Below are 19,046 nucleotides of genomic sequence, written 5' to 3'. Positions count from 1 at the left end.
AAATTGACAAAGACAATATTTTGTTAACCAATCGAATACTTTGAAAGCCCTATCGTTAGAAGTTGAATTTGAAAGATATTCCTTGCTATTTCAATCTATTATCGAGCTCCTACGCGTTTGAGTTTTGTGATTCAACGTTCTGTTCGCGACGTATGCATTTATAGATTAAAACGGAACACCCTTCGTTTTGTAAGGGTTATCTGCGTTGCGTTCGGTTATCTAACGAACAATGGTCGTGTTTCTTTCGTCGAACAGTGTCGTTGCGCCTCGCATTGTTAACGTTTATCTGGTATTTCAAACTACAAACCAACAGCTTAAACGTGAAACTAGTAAGCCAACAATTACACGAACGACTGACTAACGAATGTCGATCGCCGGGAGTGACTCGTATAATGTAATGATTGGCCGTCGCGCTGATTCGGTTGCTGGTACAGATTCAATTACGGTTCGCACGGCTTGATATTTTGCGCTCCGATTGAACGGCAGGAAATCGACGGGACAGAACTTTGATCTCCGACAGCCGCTGGTCCCGAAATCGAATTAAACCAATGCTATGCGCATAAATAACGAAAACGACATCTATCGTTGCCGCGAGAATCGCAACTCTGTTTCACGTAATTTTAATCGATTACTCTTTTGGGACACGACTTTCATCCATTTACAAATCTCTTCTCTTTTCAATATTTCACAGAACTCTTAACTCTTAAACGCATTCACTGCCAAGTATAGGGGGTGACATAGGATTTATCATCCATATTATTAGAAATCCCTTTACTTATCTAATTAGGAATATTTTAGGTATTATTTGTGCAAAGCAATGCAATTTTTAATAGCTTCTGTCTGGCAATCCAGATAAGGGGGTTGCACTACCCTGACGACCTCAAAATGATAGGTAACTTTTAGGATGGTTTTCTTGAAAAGTATAAAAGATACGAAATAGATTTTTATAAGTATTTATTGAGTGAACTTTCATCTACAATTACAAATTTAAAGATGTAAAAATGGAGTTAAGATGGCGTCGCAGGACCTCGAATAGTAGAGTCCTGCAATCCATTGCAGATGTAGCACTTTGCTCATGCAAATTAATAGACATTATTTTCTACCATTTATATTAAATATTAGGTATTTGAAATCGTTGAACAGTCTCTTACAATGAGAAATCAACGTTTAGGTACGGTTCTGTACAGGATGTGATCGATGTAGGAGGAACGGATTTTAAGCGAGCGAACGGCAAAGCCGGTATCTTCAAAGAGAGGTAGAAAAATTTGAACAGTCAACCCCGTATAGGAGAATCTCATACTCGCGGATGCCTTCGTCAAACGATCATCATCATTCCCTTTCCATACCTTACAGAGTCTTCTTCTCATATGCTCCACTTTATTTCTCTTTTTATTCTTATTACACTTACATATTCAGTACGCTATAATCGTAATTATTCAAACTTTCCACCCGCTAACTTCCGTAATTAATACAATATTAACGCGTTGGCTGAAATGGGGTTCTCCATTGACCGACGTCCCAATTTTGTAAAATGGAGTAATTAGTAAATTACTAAACTGAAAGCTTACGTTCCCACTGCCCGCGGTCGCGGTAGAAAAATCTGTTGCACACCACGCAACCCCTTTATCCCTTCGCCCTGTTGCTTTTAACAAAAATAATTATTATTCAACCTCTACAATCTTTGATTAAAAAACTATAAACCTTAATTTCTTCTCTCTACACTGTTGCTATTTAGCAATTCCGATTTCCAATACATAAATTTCTAATTGGGTGGCAAATTTCAACCCCCTGACAAAATCCTAGACACCTAACTACCCTATTTTTTTATACTATTCTTTCTGTAACCATGTTTGAAGAATATCGTTCGTTGACAAACGTTAAACGTTTTCATTGACTTGGCGCCCTTGTGGAAGGTTAGACGGTCCTGCGGTAGAGGCTCGGGCATTGGCTGTTTCGCGGGCGTGGGAGCTCCGCAGGGGTTCAGTTAGTCTGCACGGTTAATAGAACTGCGCTGGGGGTGGGCGTAAGAACGAGAAACGGTTAGTACATGCTCGCGAAGGGTAGGAGCAATAGCCGGTTGGCGCAAGTGCGGCGGGGATATGGTGGCCTGGCGGAGCCCAGTCGAGTCCCGTGAGTCCGGGCAAGCACAGCTATTAACGGTGGTACGTGGTGGTGGTGTAGGCGTCGTCCGGGACTGAGATTTCGAGCCGCCATCGACAAGCATCCTCCACCCGGTGTCTGTGAAAATCTATCGTGATTTCGTCGACGGTTTCGCGTGGTACGCATCCCGGCAACCCCCTTTCGATCGGCCCAAGGGGAAAACGATTCGAACCATCGACCTTCTTATATTCTGTTGTGCCGCGTGCCGTGAGAGTGTGTATGTGCATGCGTGTGTATGAAATAGGAGAGAAAGGTTAGGAGGATGAAAAGAGTAAAAAGAGCAGAATGATCGGAGCGAGTTGGAAACCGAAAGGGGAAAGAGAGAGATGAAGGGAGTTATAGTCGGTGCGTGTTAGTATCGTGTCGTAAGAGCGGCTGCTCGACCAAACCCGAGCCGAGGAGGAGGCGAGAGCTGTCACTTCGATCGCCATTTTAGCGCCGAGGCGGTGAAGAACCACCGGGTATGCACGCCGGCATTGGCGACCGAACGGAACGCCCTGACACCGATGCACGGTGGTGCTCTTCTGGGGGCTGTGCCACTTTCGGTGACTCCTGTTCCTTTTTATTTTTTCATTATCCCTCTCGCCAGTGGTGTCTCGTGTTTTGGCTATCGAAGGAGACGTCTACGCGAGTCAAATAGGGGTGGGCAGGGGGTGAGGGAAACACACAGTGGTAAGCGCGCGTCGATCAGAGAGTGTGTCCATTGTATCTGTCGTTGTACCGTGGACGTTTGCTTATTTTTCATTCGTTTCCGTCTCTCTCTCTAACTTCGACCATTCCGTGACCGTCGTCTCTCCCATTATCAACAGATGTCACATCACCCATTCAGTGAATTTCATTTTCATTGAAAGTGGTGTGGACCGAGAACTCTGAATCTAACTGGTGCGCGCGTTGACAGTCGTGTGTAGACGCGTGGTTAACCGGGCAGCTGGTGTGAGTGGGATTCCAAGCGTGTGACGAAGAAGGGAAGGATGATGATTCGGCCTACAGAGGAACGGACAACGAGGATCGCGTGCGTGTGTATGGGCGGAGAGAGTGAAAGGGGTTAGAGAAAGAGATGAACGAACCACGGCGCCATACTGGCTCTCTTCGATGTTTTATCAAACACGTTAGAAGGATCGGTTTCTCTCTCTCTCTTTCCATTCGGTTTACAATTCGTTCGATCCCGTTGACAAGACTCTGATCGATCCGTAAATGGTTTTTAGGTAGGTGCACGGATAAGGTGGTCCTCGCGCCGGAACACGGCTGACACCTCGTCACTTCCGGATCGACGGACCTGTTTCCACTTCGTAACGGGGAACGAAGAAGAGTCAGTGGTCGGTGGGTGGTGGTGGTGGTGGTGGTGGTTGTTGTTGTGCCGACGACGTTCCTTAACCACTTCTCCCTGGGCCGCGTAGGGATAACGTTTCGAAGACGCATACCGAGTGTACACCGAGGAATCGAACAACCGCACACGATGATTCTGCGCGTCTGAGAGTACGCGGAAGAGGGAGTAAGATAGATAGATGGATAGATAGGTTAGATAGGTAGATAGAGATAGATAGGACAGATAGAACGCGTGGTGAGTAAGAAACCACGACGGGTATATACGTGGCAAGGTGCGCGAACGAAAGAATAGTGACAATCGTTTTGAAGAATAGTTTCGAGGGAGAAACGTACGTATATCTATTCGTGAGAAGGTCACGAACGATGTTATCGTTGTTCGTCGCACGTTTCTTCGACCCCTGATGACCAGTGTAACAGTGTAACCAGACTGTCGCGAGTGTCTATCGATTGAGCCCGCTACAGGTAAAGCTCCGAGCGAAAAGAAACGAGTAACCGAGAACGAAAGGGTATAAAGTAGAAGAAGTGATAAAGAGAGGTTCGAGAGAATTAACCGCGACTTGTGAGTGGTCCGTGGTGCGTGGCGAGAGAAGTGTGGCCGTAAACGGAGCACGTTGCAAAGGAGTAACATCGAGGACGGGGGGTCGATCGGCGACATTGGGGGGGCGTGTGACACTAATTTTGCCCCCCCTACCCCCTGTCTAAATCATCCGAAATTGTGACTTCATCGTCGTTAAATTGATAGCTCGTCGCCGTAACAACGCGGCCGTTTAGGTGAGTCACATTCCATGGATTCTTTTTCTTTTATTTAACAGCAAGGACGTGGTGGGTTGTTCAAAAAATTCAGAGCATTCGTTACAGTTGTTAACGTCAAAGCTTTCGATTATTATCCTTTGATCTTTAGACGTTAATGATTAATCGATTATTTTAATGAATTGATTTCTATTGAAATTTCTAAGACTCTCTGAACATAATGTTTTATTACGAAAGATTGTACCTTGATATTATTATTTATATTCGCCACGAATTTTCCAAGCAACCCAATATTGTACGACCTTCGTCCATTTCTCTTGAAATGTTCCACCTACATTTGCGATGTGAAACGAAGGCTTGCATTGAGAGGTCCATGAAAGAAACAAATGCAAAAGATCGACAGAAGGGAGGGACAAGCTTTTTGTCCTCGGAGGTCGGTCGAACATTATGATAACGTACAATGTCGCGTCGGGATTCATTGTATGCTCGGTAACAGGCCACGTTCACTTCCTGGACTAAGAAACAAACAGGCTAGGGAGCAGAGAATGCTTCCTTCTTTAAGTGTTTTGTCTCTGCCACCGAGCTTCTTTGTTTCTGTTCATCCGACCCATGTTAGACCGGTCGACAAGTCCGAGGAACCGGCAGATTTTGTTCTAAGCCGGGAAAGAAAAAGAAAAATTCCTTGCTGATTCGCTATCTAAATACTACCTGGCTCCAATTTCATTGTGTACATATTTGTTGAATCATTCTTGGCTATCCATGACTCGTACTCTACCTGAAAGGGTCAAAATGGTGAACAAGGACCCTAACAGGTCATCGATCTTGTTAATTACACCATCAGTGTTTGCGATGGATTTTTCTTAAAGGTTGTTGTTGTTTTGATTTTTATTAAATTGATGGTATATTGTTGGTTGATTGCGAATAACGTTGTGGGTAGTACCATATGTGTCGTTGTTACGCTGGAATTCTATGTCACGGTTAGTCGCACTCGGTTTAACACGGTATCATGATTTTATGGAGCTTAAACACGTGTCATTATTTAAAGATGATCATCTTCGCTGTGCGTACACTTGGCAAGAATTACGCGAGTAATTTAATAACGTGCTCACTGCGCGTTTAGGAGAGCCTTGAATTAAATCGAACTCATGAGGCGGTTATTCGATTTTAACCATTTGCAATTCAACATCCAGTCTATAAGACTGGATTGGTTTTTTAGTTGTGTTTGGTTATTTTTAGTTATAGAATCGATAGAATTGATTTATCTGTTTTAGAGCAGTGTTGTGTTAGTTTCAGACTATTAGTAAGAAGTCTGACAGGATTTCATGACATAAAAGTATTACGAAATAACACTTGTGATACATCAATTTGAAGCTTAAAGTCTAAGGAACATGACTACATAAGCGCTTCATTAATTCTTTTAATATAAAATGGCTGGTGATTGAATTAATTATTTCACAACATAGTATTCTCTATTAAAGATTATCTAATGTTTCAACGATAAATCAATCATTCTATTTTAAGAATATCGATGAAACGTTTATATAGACATTATCAGTCTACTTTGAGCTGTAAATTGACACGTCACAAGTGTCATTTTGTAATACTTTGTCGTTTAGCGATACTTTTATGTCGTCAAATCATCTCCAACGATTGAATTCTTTATACAACGATATTTTAGTCGATCAAATTCCATTGGCCAGTTTCCATCCCTATTTCCGTTAATAGAAAATTCCCGTGGGAGGAGAGATGAAATTCAGCATCGAAACAAACATGGCGGCCGGAGAATTCATTTTTGTTAACGGGTGCAATTACTTTCGAAATGATTGACGACGAATGGCATGCGCTGTTTCCACGACCGCGTTCGTCAGATTATATATTTAGCGATTGCTTCGACGCGTTTGTATTTTTTTAATTTTTTATTTTTTACTCCGTTTTCGAATATAATTGATTGACAGCGTGCAACGTTGAAATTCAATTAACGTTTTGATACAACGCTCGAGTACCGTCCACTTTTTGATCGATACTCGTGTACGGACGGTTTTTCAAAAGTAACATTACGTAATTTTGCGAGCGTCAAAATGAAAAAGAGAGAAAAAAAAAATGTATGCATTTCATCGCGGTCGCGTCGCGTCGTCGAGATGCTTCGGCGTCGTTACCGTATCTCTCCGTTCCGTTGGTAATCGTTTCAGGAAAGCCGTGTACCCGGCTGTTTTCGCAGCCTGAAAGAAATTCATAATTACAGCGGGGGTTCGTTAGCGGTTGCCCGGTATTCCGTTTTGAAGTTAATCGACGATGAAAGAATTTGCCCGGGATCGCGCCGAGCGGGGGCTTAAAATACGAGCAGCTTTCGTGGCTTTGACCATTAAAAGCCGTACTGCGATGCGGTTAACCTCAAAAAGTCTATAGTTCGGCCTTCCGTCGGCTACCCTAGGCAATTTCACCTGGGAATATGAGGAAGGATAGCGGAGGAACGAGGCCGACGCGTAGGCCTCATCCTTTTCCTTTTCTTTTTCTTTCACTCTTGTTCGTTTCGCAGTCGCATCGAAAAGGAACGGTGTTCAGCATCGTTAACGAAAGCAGGCCACGTTTTGCCGCGGATAATAACGCGGCTGCTTAACACTTGCACTGCTCGTCATTAAAATATTAGGTTTTTGCTCATTGAAAGGACCGTTTCGAAAGTCTCGGATCATTTGATGACATAAAAGTATCGCGGAGTAGGGCTTGTGGTATATCAATTTAAAGCTTAAAGACTGATGAAAACGATGGTACAAACACTTCATTAATATTCTTATTACAAAATGAATGGCCATCGATTATATCAAACATTCTTCAATTTTGAGAGGTACAAGTTCTGGCACGATTTGATGAAATAAAATTTTCACAAAATAACACTTGTGACATATCAGTTTGAAGCTTAAAGTTTAATAAAAACAAGTACATAAGGCCTTTGGTATGTAACAAAGAGATCGTAAAAAAGACTTCACATTTTTGTGTAAGTTATTGGTCGTAGGGCAAAAAATGAACAAAAGGTACAAAGGGGTGGGTTTTTTAGTTATATTGTTACCCGTGAAAATCCTTTTGAAATACTGGTCGCGTTTAATCCGATCGATAAAGAATAAGAAGAAAAAAAAAAGAATATGGAGAGCGTCATTTGGGGTCAGAGGGTACCTGAAATAACACAGGACGGAGGGCTCGTCGGATTACTCCATGTATTTGTTCAGAGGGTTCAACTCGTAAATTGTTTCTCGGGGGTTCGGAACACTGTTACGATTCTCACAAGTCGAAGGACAGAGGTTTGTTTGACCAGAAGATCCACTGAAACATCGATGTGATCTTACGTAATAACTATCGGGATACCGAAATTCCCTTCAAATATTTGTAAACACGATTTGCTCTTTGCTCAAACCAATACTGTAATAGAACTGGAACCAGATTTCATTCGTGATTGATTAATTTCATTTTTTTAACCCTTAATAAAATTACGGGTGTCAAAATTGGCACAGCTTATCTTAATTGATACTTTGATCTAAAATTTTACATAAATGCATACATTAAGCAAATTTAATAGATCTATAAATCATTGGTTGAGTTAGTATACCGGACGCCCCAGGCAAGTGGGCCAAGTTTGAAAAATTTGTATGGAATTATGAACTTTGCTGTACATCGATCGAAGCGTATTTTTATTCTCTACAAAAAAGTATTAAGGTACTTAAGTGGAAAATTGATTATTTTAGAAGATATCTTAGGGAGAGATCGGGAGATCCTAGGAATCTCTCCCTAAGATATCTTTTGAACCAATCAATTTTCGTCGAAAGTACTTTAATACATTCTTGTAGAGGATAAAAATACGCTTCGATTGACATATAGAACAGTTCGTAATCCCATTTTATAATCTGTCCCAAATGCATGGGAGAGCCTGTACACCTATTCCACGATCGTTGCACGCGAACAATGAGCTATTACAGAGAGCGTGTAGAGCATAAGCATAACGTGGAAGGATGGAAGGTACACAAATCGTTAGGTAGAACAAGACGTCTCGTTTAAAGTACAGATGAAACTCCCTGTAGCGGTGTAAAGCTCGTTGCGGCAATGATGCAACTGGGCACGGCGCCCTTATAGAAAACGTGGTGCACGAGGAAGAAACGATGAGAGGAGAGCATGGTTGGTGCACGAACGTGCCTGTCGTACCGTAGCAAACTATATGTACACGTACCTACATGCCGCGTATACACGCCGAGTCCTAGATTCTCAGTTTCGTATCCGTGAGAGAGAAGAGAAGGAAGAAACTCCGTAGCTCGCCAGTCCCACGGGGCCTCAATGTCCTCCGAGTTATCTCGGGCACACAGAGGGGGCCTCACCTTCTCGCGATCCTCTTCTCCGAGGTCCCCCCTTTCTCTCGGCCAGTCCCTTTCGAATGCATCCATCTCTTCGTGTATACCCTTCTTCCACAACAAAATTTATCTCCGTTTCTTTCGCGTTTCACGAGATTCTCCGTTTCCTCTCACGCTCTCTGTTCCTTTACCATACCCGGCTGCAATCCTTTCTCCATCTTTTTCTCGGTTTTTCTTAATTTCTCGTCTGTCAGCGTATCTCTTTCTCGTCGTCACGACTCCGTGGCTCAACCTCTGCACCTCCTCCGTAAAATATGTATCCGTGTTTTCGCTGATAATGAGAAGACGAACGAACGCTTCGCGGCGAAAGTGATATTTCCTCTTCACACCTGAGGGACTTATGAAAAGCCGTTTCGTTCGGTGATTGCGTGACGAATTTCTTTGGTATGCCAGAGGAGGAATACGTTCGTAGCTGATGGTTGGAATACCCAGCTATTGTTAATTCTTTAGTATTTTTGATACTTTGAATTCTTTAGATTTCTTTTTATACTGAAGAAGGAATTGTTGAGGGAATTATATTTGGGAGCTTTTATAGCGTGGAAATATTTTAATAGAGGGGACGAAATGAGACACAAATAATCTGATCTAATAATTATTTTATTCTGTTTTCAATTATCAAAATGTCTATATCTATCATGTACACATGTCGAAAGCAGCACCGTCATTCGCTGACATTTTTCTTTTCTTATCGATCGAAACGGGAAAGTTTAATTAGACAGCCGACGAATTCCAGAGGAAATTACTCGACTCGTTTTAATATCCCTTGCGTGCTCGGCGAATTCCAAAGGAGACCGTCCGAAAAGCTGGACCTAAGATATCTTCTGACGTGACCTCAACCTGTTCGACTGTTCGGGACTCCTGTTTCCTCTATATATTTTTTTTTTATCCTCCTCTTCGAGGGACCAGTCGAATCCCTTCGTCAGCCTCTTTTTCCCAATCAGCCTCTCTCGACCTCGAATCCTCTCTGTTTTCTTCTTCGCCCTAACAATCATCGGAATTCATCTTCCAAATACGTCTCCCTTTGACAGCGAGTTCGCTGTTCGTTTTTCAAACTGTCTTCTTCTCTTGATCCTCTCAAAACATCGTTGTGCTTTCGTGGCTTTCATTCAGTCTTGTTTCGATCGTTTTATTTTAACCCTCGTGGTAACATTATACACGCGAGAATCGAGACTCCATTACGGGCAGCTACCAATTTTAAATGGTTGCTTTTTTAGCAAAGTATTGAAATTATGGGAAGTTTCATAAGTGCACGTTTGCTTTTTTAGCAAAATTTTTAAATTATGGAAATTTTATTGAAGAAGTACGTTCACGTATCCAGAGGTGGCATGTTCCAAATATTAACCCTTTCACTGTGGTCTGCTGAAATTTGGGACAATTTAAATTTAATTTTGAACTTTTCCATTTTCATTTGGGTTACAATTGACTTTGTATCCTCCATTCCATGGTTATTAATAAAAAATTTGAAATATCACCCCCTTCTTTATATTTCTCTGCACGTTCAGCTCCAAAATTCACGTTCCCAGATTTCCACCGAAAGCAAAGTATGAATTTTAAATAAATCCAAGAAGAATTCAGTACTAATGTTCTCGAAATCGTTCTTCGATATATCTGGTAAAGGTACACGGTCGGAATACATTGTAACTTGACCAGAGCTAGAATCGTCATCTATGACGAGGGTTGAAGCTTATCTAGACTGTTCCTTTGCTACGTAATGACGAAACAATGGCACGTCTTGATCGTGCATCGGATACACGTAATCGTGGCTGCTTCGGCCAGATTTCACTCAACGCCCGCTGCTTGAATATGCATCAGCAGCTCGACAGTCAGTTGGTTCTCTGCACGTTAAAGGTCTTGCGATACTCGGCCATGATTTATGCTCTTGCCACCACGAAAGTTCGTCCGTTCGTGTGAAGTATCCTTTGAGAGTCGAGCTTTGATTAGTATCCTAAACTTTCCAGTTGTAAATCGAAAATGTTTTTCTGTACGGTACAGATTTTTAGATCAACCAGAAACACATGTATCATCAAATTTTTCTATTCGTTCGTTTGATCAATTTATATTTTATATCCATGTCACCTATAAATTATAGCGTGAAAATTAGCTATTTTTATCACCTACACTATACAAAGACTTAGATACGACCCTATTGTTCTTTTTATAAATTACAACACCCATAAATCCTATGAAATACGCGGCTGTATCCTTTTTTATAGATGACACAAAAGCTTGGTACACGTGAAATGTGCCATAATACGAAGTCTTTTCTTTATGATTATTATTATTGAATGCAGTAAAAGAGAGTCATTGGACGCGCGAGGAGACTCGATGCAAAAGCCAGCGCGAGAGACGAGAAAGGCGTGTCTCGGAGCATACCGCACCGAAAAGGTTGAGAAACGAGTCGTACTCCATTAGGTAACTCGTTAATCCATTTGTACCGAACGTATTCACGATTTCACCTCCTGAATATTTTTTTTTCTCTACGCGTAAAAGAGAATAATTTCCAAAAGTGTACGTTGTGATATCATCGATAACCATCGAAGTTTGGGTACTCTTTACGGTTCCTCTTGGACGGTCGTGTCGGTATTCTACGCCCACTCTTCCAGATTTATCCGTCTCTTTCTTTCAGCATACCATTTACACGTTCCGTATCCTTCTTCCTCGTTGCCGTTGCTCGTTTTCTCATTGTCAGTGCCTGTCTCTTTGTCTCTCTTCTGTGTTCGACGTCTTCGGGGTCCCCTGGCCGCCTGTAGCTCTTCTGGAACTTCTCGTTGCCCCTTCCCCGGGAATTCTCCTTTTCCTACGGTGTTCCAGGACGCCTCGGGCTTTCCAAACTTCACCATCTTCTCGCGTCTGAAAGAGTAGGACGCTAGCAAGGAGATCTCGTCTCCTTACTTTTTACTTCCTCTACCGTTTCGCTTTCCTTCTCGTCTTGATTTCTTGACTCCTCGGATCGTCTGCTTTTCGTCGCTAGCAGCCGAGATTCCTACCTGTCCGCTTGTTTGCAGCTCGTGTTCTTCGCTTTGTCCATTATCCAACGTGGTACGTCTCCCGGTTTCTTCCTCCCCCTTAATTTTCTACGAGGAACGCGGCGCGCTCCGTAGCCACGATTAAGACGAAATACAACGGATCCATCGAACCGTAGAAACCACCGGCTTCTTCAGCCTTACCCGTCCCTATCGGCAACCATCTTTCGACCGTCCTAACGACGAAACTTCGGGTAATTGGATTTAATGAGCATTCTTTTCCCGTTCGAAAGATCCCGATACCGGAGTCCGGCTTGTTTAGTCCCGTGTTCGTTCGATTGTGAAACACTCGACAGTGTACGTTGTGTACTGTACAGGCTGAGTCATCGAACGAGGCAGAGCCTCAGATGTGGTTATCGTTGGTTTTAATGAAATTTCAGGGGATAGGCATTAGCGTAATTAGATAGGGGCTAGGGTGGTCCTGATCCTCGAAAAATGCAAATTAGGCCACCTAGAGAAAATGATTGGAATAAATAAAGATACAGCGGTGGAAATTTTTGTATTAACTTTGCAACATTTAAATTCGTATATTTTCTAATACAGAAATATCCATTTCACATTAGACGATTGTAGTAATCCTGTATAATTCCGTTCGTGCCTTCTTTCCATTGGTTCGATGTAACCAATTCGAAATCGCAATATCGACAAGACGGTGAAATTTGGACAATTTGTATGTTAATTTGTTGATCATCGATACCGGTCGAACGTTTAAAACGAAAATACCTCTGACACGAATTCCAAGCTGGTAAACTTAACCCGCAAGTTAATGCGGTCTCCGTATGTTTCGAACAGACTTTCAGCGAGCGTGCTTCCTATCCCGGCCACAAAATGGAAAAGCGTGTATCGAACTTCGAGGGAAACTATGCCGAGAAACGTTGAAAAACTTTTCCGTTCTATCTTCACTAGTCCGAAGTGGATTATGTATCCCGCGGTTATCGTACATTTCTCGCGAAACTTTCCACCTAATCGCGGCTAGATTGGACAAGAAGGCGAGAACTAGCGGAGAAGCGTTCCTTAACACTGTGGAATCTTCTATTTATCGCCTGTATTGATTTATTATCGCAGAAATATTGACTTTGAGTGCAGTTTCAGTCTGCTGATTATTGATGGGATCTTCTTAAAATTTTGTTGAAATTAATGATCTAATATTTTATTTAGAATTTTACTTCTTATTAACACATTTATAATCATTAGAAATTTGTAGAAAATTAAATTTTATTTCATTTAGGTTTTGAATTTAATATCTGTGTTTGGTTATCCTAACTTGATTAATTTATTGATTATTTCTAATACCAAGAGTAGGTAATAGGTATTGGACATTGATCAGAATCGATCGGTTCTTCTTTTGGATGAAACTTTCAAATGCGTGCATCGATCTTTCTCTGCGATGTTTCCACTTTCTTCCTCGTTTCACCGCAAGGTTTTTGGGGGCAGAAAGTTGAAAGTTAATGGTGCACGAGATTGCGAGCTACTTCGAACAGCGTATAATTCATCGCGGCATAGAAAACGACGTAATAGTTCGCGTGTTTGTCTCCTTTCTTGTATTAACTCGATTCCATCGAAGCCTTCAATTACTTTATAATTGAGAGTCTGCTCTTCCCTTTCGCTCGATGATTTTCAAATAAAAAGAAGAGAATCTCTTCCAAAAGTTCATCGACTCCCTTTCGTCAGGTTCACGAACCGATAGATAGGAATATAATCATCGTCATCGATGATCGCCGATGGCGGTAATGCGTATCTCCGGACGTGAGAGAAAATATCAGAGGAAAGGGAGAGATGATCTTGTGAAACGTCGCTTTGTCCATCGTATCTCGATTTCCAGTGGAAAAAATGGGCGTGGGTCGGCGATGTGGTATCTTTCGATCGAGATGCCTGGTTCTGGATGAAAGAAAAATCATCGAGATTAATTTTACATGTGGCAATGGTCGGATGTGCTTCATAGCTTCAATGATTAGACAAGATAATACTCCATTCATTAAAGCTTTTGTGTTTTATTTTTTAATTTTTGAGCTTTTAAAATTCTCAAATTCCCAAGTTTCCAAGTTCTCAAATTCCCAGATTCTAAAATTCTCAAATTTTTCAATTTCCAAGTTCCTAAATTTTTAAACTCTAACATTTAAAAATCCCAAATACTTGAGACTGTTAATAAAGCTAAAAGACTTGGCCCATCTCCAAAACTTCTCGTTAAGATACATTTTCCACGTAACGTGAAATCCCTCTACGACACGATCCGGAGTAAGAAGAATAAGTACAAGAAAAAAAGAGAAACGAGACATTCGTTCAACTTTACTCTTTGCCTCTGCCGTACAGATAGAAAATCTCCGGGAACGGTGATCTACTGTGCGGAGAATAAGATACGAGGTAGCACGTTGAAAGGTAGTCCTCGGCCGAAATGGGGAAAACGGAAGCAACGGGAAGGGAAAGCCTGCTGTATTTCATCATAGATTTTACTTGAAACTTGCATCCAAGCACACCGAGTTACTCATAGTTTCAAAGTTGCTCCCGTAACATTGCTCTCCGTGTACCGAGACCTTTTGATCTGTTTGGATTTCATTTGTGGCCGCGAGGGAGTCGGGATGGATGTTGGTTCGTGGAAACTGGGCGTCTCTCTGAAAAATTTCTTACCCCTTAGGCTGTTTCCTGATGACATCGTGCGTTCCGTTTCCTTGCTTTCTCCACCCCCGACCTTTTTCTTATTCTTCGCATCCCCTTCGCTAAAGAGCGACCACCACTCGACGAAGCTTGCTTCCGACCGAGAAATCCACACTCGACCTCCTTGCATTCTATTCCTTTCTTTTATACCTAAAGATTAACGCACCGCATTTATTTGCGGCCAGTTGCTTCGGGGAAACGCCTATCTCTCGGCTAATTTCGCCCCCGGTTGTAACCTTCCACCTGTAATGACCGATTTCGATCATCCCGAAGACGCCGTCTGCCTTGTAATTGCAGCTTCGTTACTTTCTAACGTTGCTTCTTTGTTGCTAACAAATATACAGGATGTATCATAACGCGTGGGCATAATCCTGAGCGGTCTTGTTTAGAAATTCCAAAGTATATGAGAATCCTTTTTTGAACTCATCAAAATGAAATAAGCGTCAGCTGCTTTGGTGTCATCAACGTCGGATTTGAAACCGTGTCTAATGGGATCAAACGGTTGACTATTGAAATCTGTCGCGATTAGTCTTGGAAAAAATTGGCTGCAGTAAACGCGAGGATTGCGATCGTTAGACACTGTTGTAAAATCCCCCTCGGGGGCCTTTTACGACTTGTCGTCCGCTTTTGTCCGCGAGATTTCGAGTCCTGTATCCCTTTTTATTTCTCCGCATGGCAATGGAAGGCTGTCTTACCTCGTCCTTAATCCCGGTTCACATTCGTCGACATGTGTTACTTTTATCGTCTTTATCCGCTCGGCCAACGTATATCCGATTGTTCATCTTCCTTTTTATTATTATCCGACAAGATTCACAATTAAATTGACTCTGCCCCAGCTTGTGAATTTAATTGACTGTGGAAACTGGTCGGCCGGGATGCACCGAAATAAAACGAGCGCACTGCTATTTATTTGAATTAAGTGAAGATTCAATGATCATTGATCAGTTTTAAATACGTAGGAAATAATCATCAGCTCTGTGTAATATCGATTAGAATTCAATTTAATTTAATTACAATCGATTAAAATCTTTTTATGATCGGTATAATCTACATGCAATATCCGATTCCACTGTAAATCTTATTTTACATGATTTTCGTTATGAAACTTTGTCACGCACGTGCTGCATCTGTTTCCTAAGGTACGCCTCACGCGTTTCAGAAACATGCTCTTCAATTAACGCATTCGTAGTTGGTAATTTTTGTTTTCGATGTCTAATAAATTTAGAAGCTTCTATTATTAAAATAGCAATGAAAATTGCAAAGTTTTCTTTAACTCTCGGGATTAAATATCAATTTAATTCTACAAACAGCCCCCAAATTTCGGTAGGATCACTTCTACCCCCTAATTCCTATATATTTTCTAATTTATCACAAGATAAACCCTGTTGAAACCTTCTTAATCCGGGTCCACGTGTCGGGCTGGTTTTACACGTTGTCGAGCGAGCGGATCTCGTTTTCACGTGCGTGCACGTGGACAAGCAGTTCTCGGATCGTACGGTGTTCCACACGGCTTTTTCTACGGGTATAACACGAGCAATTGGAACGATGTAAACGGCGCGTCAATCCGTGACACGGCTCGGCGTCGCGTAGAACGGAGCTGAGCCGGACGTCGCGTCTGTTCGTTTCGTTTATTTTTCGAGGAAAGCGCCCTGTACAGCACGTGGCGGCAGCTTGCAAATGACACATGTACACACGCCACTCCCTCCACCCCCTCGCTTACGTGCACCTCATTCATGCGGCTCGATCGTTCAGGACAACTGCTTCCATCTCTGCAAAAAAGGTCTGCCACCGGCCCACGACAATGCGTGCTCGTCCCGCGTGAAAACGGGACAGGGAGAAAATTAACGAACCTTGCCGATTTATTAGGTGATCGCTCATTAAGAAAATCCATGGTTAGAACGCTTTCTAATTAATTTCTAAAATTAACTCTAGACACCTATAGCCAAAGGATTGTGTCTTAGGCTTTATTTAATTTTTGCTACCACTAACGATTGATAGAGATAATAAATTTTAAAGAAATTTGTCTTCTCCTCCATCGCAACATAAGTCAATTCATAACCGACGAGATACTCACAGTCGTTGATTAAATATTGAATAAACGAAAAGTAATTGACTGTGTACGTGAATAATTTAATGAGGAATGTTTTTCGAAGCGGTAGGAATGATTGTATAAACGTGTGCACGCGTTCAATTCGAGGGTTAGTTCGATGGTCTTACGATTTTATCGTACAACCGAGCTGAACGTAGACACACACGGGACAGTAGAGTCGTAAAGAGCCGACAATGACACATAAATATCGCGATAGTTCGCACGCGAAAGTCGTAAGGTTGTTTTTAAGCTGCCTTCAACGTCCCTTATACGCTTCTCTGCCAGCCACTATATTCGCAGTGGCTCTTCATTATCTAAGCTCCGGCCATTAGCATAATGAATGGTGAATGTCATAAAATCGGGTTGCGAGTTTAACCAGACACCGCTGTCACGATATTTACCTCTTTATCCCTTGAGCGAGCCACGACATGTCGTTAAATTATGTCGAGTGCGATGGAGGAGAAAAAAAAAATGAACAGGTAAGAGGACTGTCTTATCGAGACACCTTGAAAAGTCGATGACTAAGTTAAATTGTTATTTCCTTTCGTCGTAAAAATTATTAACCCCTTTACTATGGTACACTTTAATTGAAAGATGTTCACTGTGTAGCAATTTATAATTGGAAGGAAGGAATTTTGTAAATTACATTACATTACTTATATTTGAAGTAAAGTCATGCGAGGTAATAGGCTTGTTAGCGGGTAAAGAATTATTTAGCATTGAAAGGGTTAATCACCTCGTACAGATTAATTAAAAAGTTAATCCAAGATCTACGATCTACAAGATTCTCCACTCAACGCACGTCTCGAGCAACTCGGATAAAGTTGACCACCCAGACGACGTCTCCATCGTCGATCTATGAATTGAAAAGTCAGGTTCAACGATATCTTCATCCGAGACATTTAGTTGAACGACGCGAGGCCAGCAGCGATCGCGGCAGACGTCGCTTTGAAACGTCCTATCGTTGAATGGAGCAATTACGAAGCGGGATCTGGATTTGCTGGCTTCTTCAGCTCGGATGCGCTCCTTTTTCTTTGTTCGGATGCCGCGAGGTGGCGCGTTAATCTCTTCTTGAAGAGCCCAGCTGAATTGGATGATTCAGGTGAAGTTTGCCGGGAGTACATACTCGCTCACGGGGGGTCACCGCTATCTACGCGTATGAAAAGGGGTTGGAAACCCCTTCAGGCCGTGTTGGCAAGGGTTCGATCCCTCGGCGCACGTTAAGCCTCGTTTTCAGCGTAACACCGAGACCCGGGGTGAACGAGCCTGTGTCGTTGCTGACAATAAACGCGACGCTCGCCGAAATTCGCAACAGGCCCGGCGGTGTCGCCTTGCAAAATTAACGAATTCAATCAACACCGTCCACCGTTGGGCGCGACGGGTTTGCTTAACGAGAAGGCTCGCGTTACGTCTGCCGTTGACACGTAATACATCGCGTTTGCGATTCTAATCATTCTGTTTAGTTAATGAGCACGGTAGAAGCCACGGAATCGGATGAGTAATCTGTGCACTCTTTCGTATGGAAAAGTAGAGTCAAATTGGGTGCCAAATATGTGTTTTGAAATCTTTGAAATCGTTGACACTATTTAATTTTTTCTTAATGAAATTTTGTATAATTTTAAAGCTACAGTATTTTACACTGTACAACTTTTGCTCAGACAAATCCTGTTAATAACTCCAAATATAAGTAAATCATGTTTCAATCTAATCAAAGGACTGCGCGTGGTAATTAGAATTAATTAAGCCTGTCTGAGCTAGATTGTACGTTCTCAATTGTATGTCCCCGGATAATGCGACTCGATTCTGAGGGATTATTTCGTGAATTGCATTTCTGACGATGTACTTAATTAATTTCTCTCAGGTAGGTCGAGTATCAGACGGAACGAAAGCGGATGATAGGTTCAGTGGACTTTCAAGCTTTCGCTCGATCTATATCGTCGAGCCAAGAAAAATAAATTAACCGATCGTCGTTTCAATAAATCTTCTGACCGTAAAACACGCGTGAACGAGCGCGAAAAGCAAATTTTTTTTTCGCGAACGTTTTACCCTTCCTCTGCAACCAAGTAAAACAACGTCGAAACGATCGCGTTATTCGCGGGCTGGTTCGCGCGCAATTCGTAATTTATAACATTCAGAGGTAGAGGCTGGTTGAAGCAAAATTATGAACCATGGAACGAATATGCATTCATGGTGGTTTTTCGTAGTTTTTCACGGTCAAAGCGAGTTACGCTTATCCTCCGGCCAGAAAATCGACATTTTATTTAATTGCTTTACTGCTTCGGGGCACGACGGTCTTTTATTTACCGCGAATTAAATACGAATTCCCGCATAGGAATCCAATTTTTAATTTTCACCGCTTTATCTGCCCCCTACGCACGCTTTAATGATATACATTCTCGTTTCACGTTTAACGTTCACGTATATTAAATTCGTATAAACGCGTATCGCGTTAACTCGCTGTTTTTATTATGGGGCTGTACAGCCGCTTGTACCTGCAATTTCAATCGGATATTCGACTCGAAACGGTCAACGATTTCGTCGAGAAAGCGAATTTTAATTAGACGAAAGAACATTTTGCTTCTTTGGGTACGTGCGCGCGATAAAATCAGACGGTAACGCAGCTTTTCCGAGTGAGATCTAACGCTCGAAAACTGG

General features: G+C 42.1%; 1 protein-coding gene across 5 annotated transcripts in view; it reads left to right on the top strand.

Annotated features, from left to right (window-relative positions):
- PlexA (plexin A) overlaps positions 1-19,046 on the top strand; it is a 241,956-nt gene that overhangs the window by 10,614 nt on the left and 212,296 nt on the right. The window contains exons 1-2 of one of the 5 annotated variants that reach the window (XM_034316395.2): positions 2,118-2,413; positions 3,366-4,257. The exons of 3 other annotated variants lie outside the window; for them this stretch is intronic. The gene's annotated coding sequence lies outside the window, so the exon portion shown is untranslated. Of the gene's footprint in view, positions 1-2,117; positions 2,414-3,365; positions 4,258-19,046 lie in introns of those variants that run through there. One more of the 5 variants, XM_034316394.2, reaches the window with a different exon arrangement.

The sequence above is a fragment of the Osmia lignaria genome, chromosome 16 (assembly GCF_051020975.1).
Source record: "Osmia lignaria lignaria isolate PbOS001 chromosome 16, iyOsmLign1, whole genome shotgun sequence".
Taxonomy (NCBI): domain Eukaryota; kingdom Metazoa; phylum Arthropoda; class Insecta; order Hymenoptera; family Megachilidae; genus Osmia; species Osmia lignaria.
This window is presented reverse-complemented; position numbering and strand designations above follow the sequence as displayed.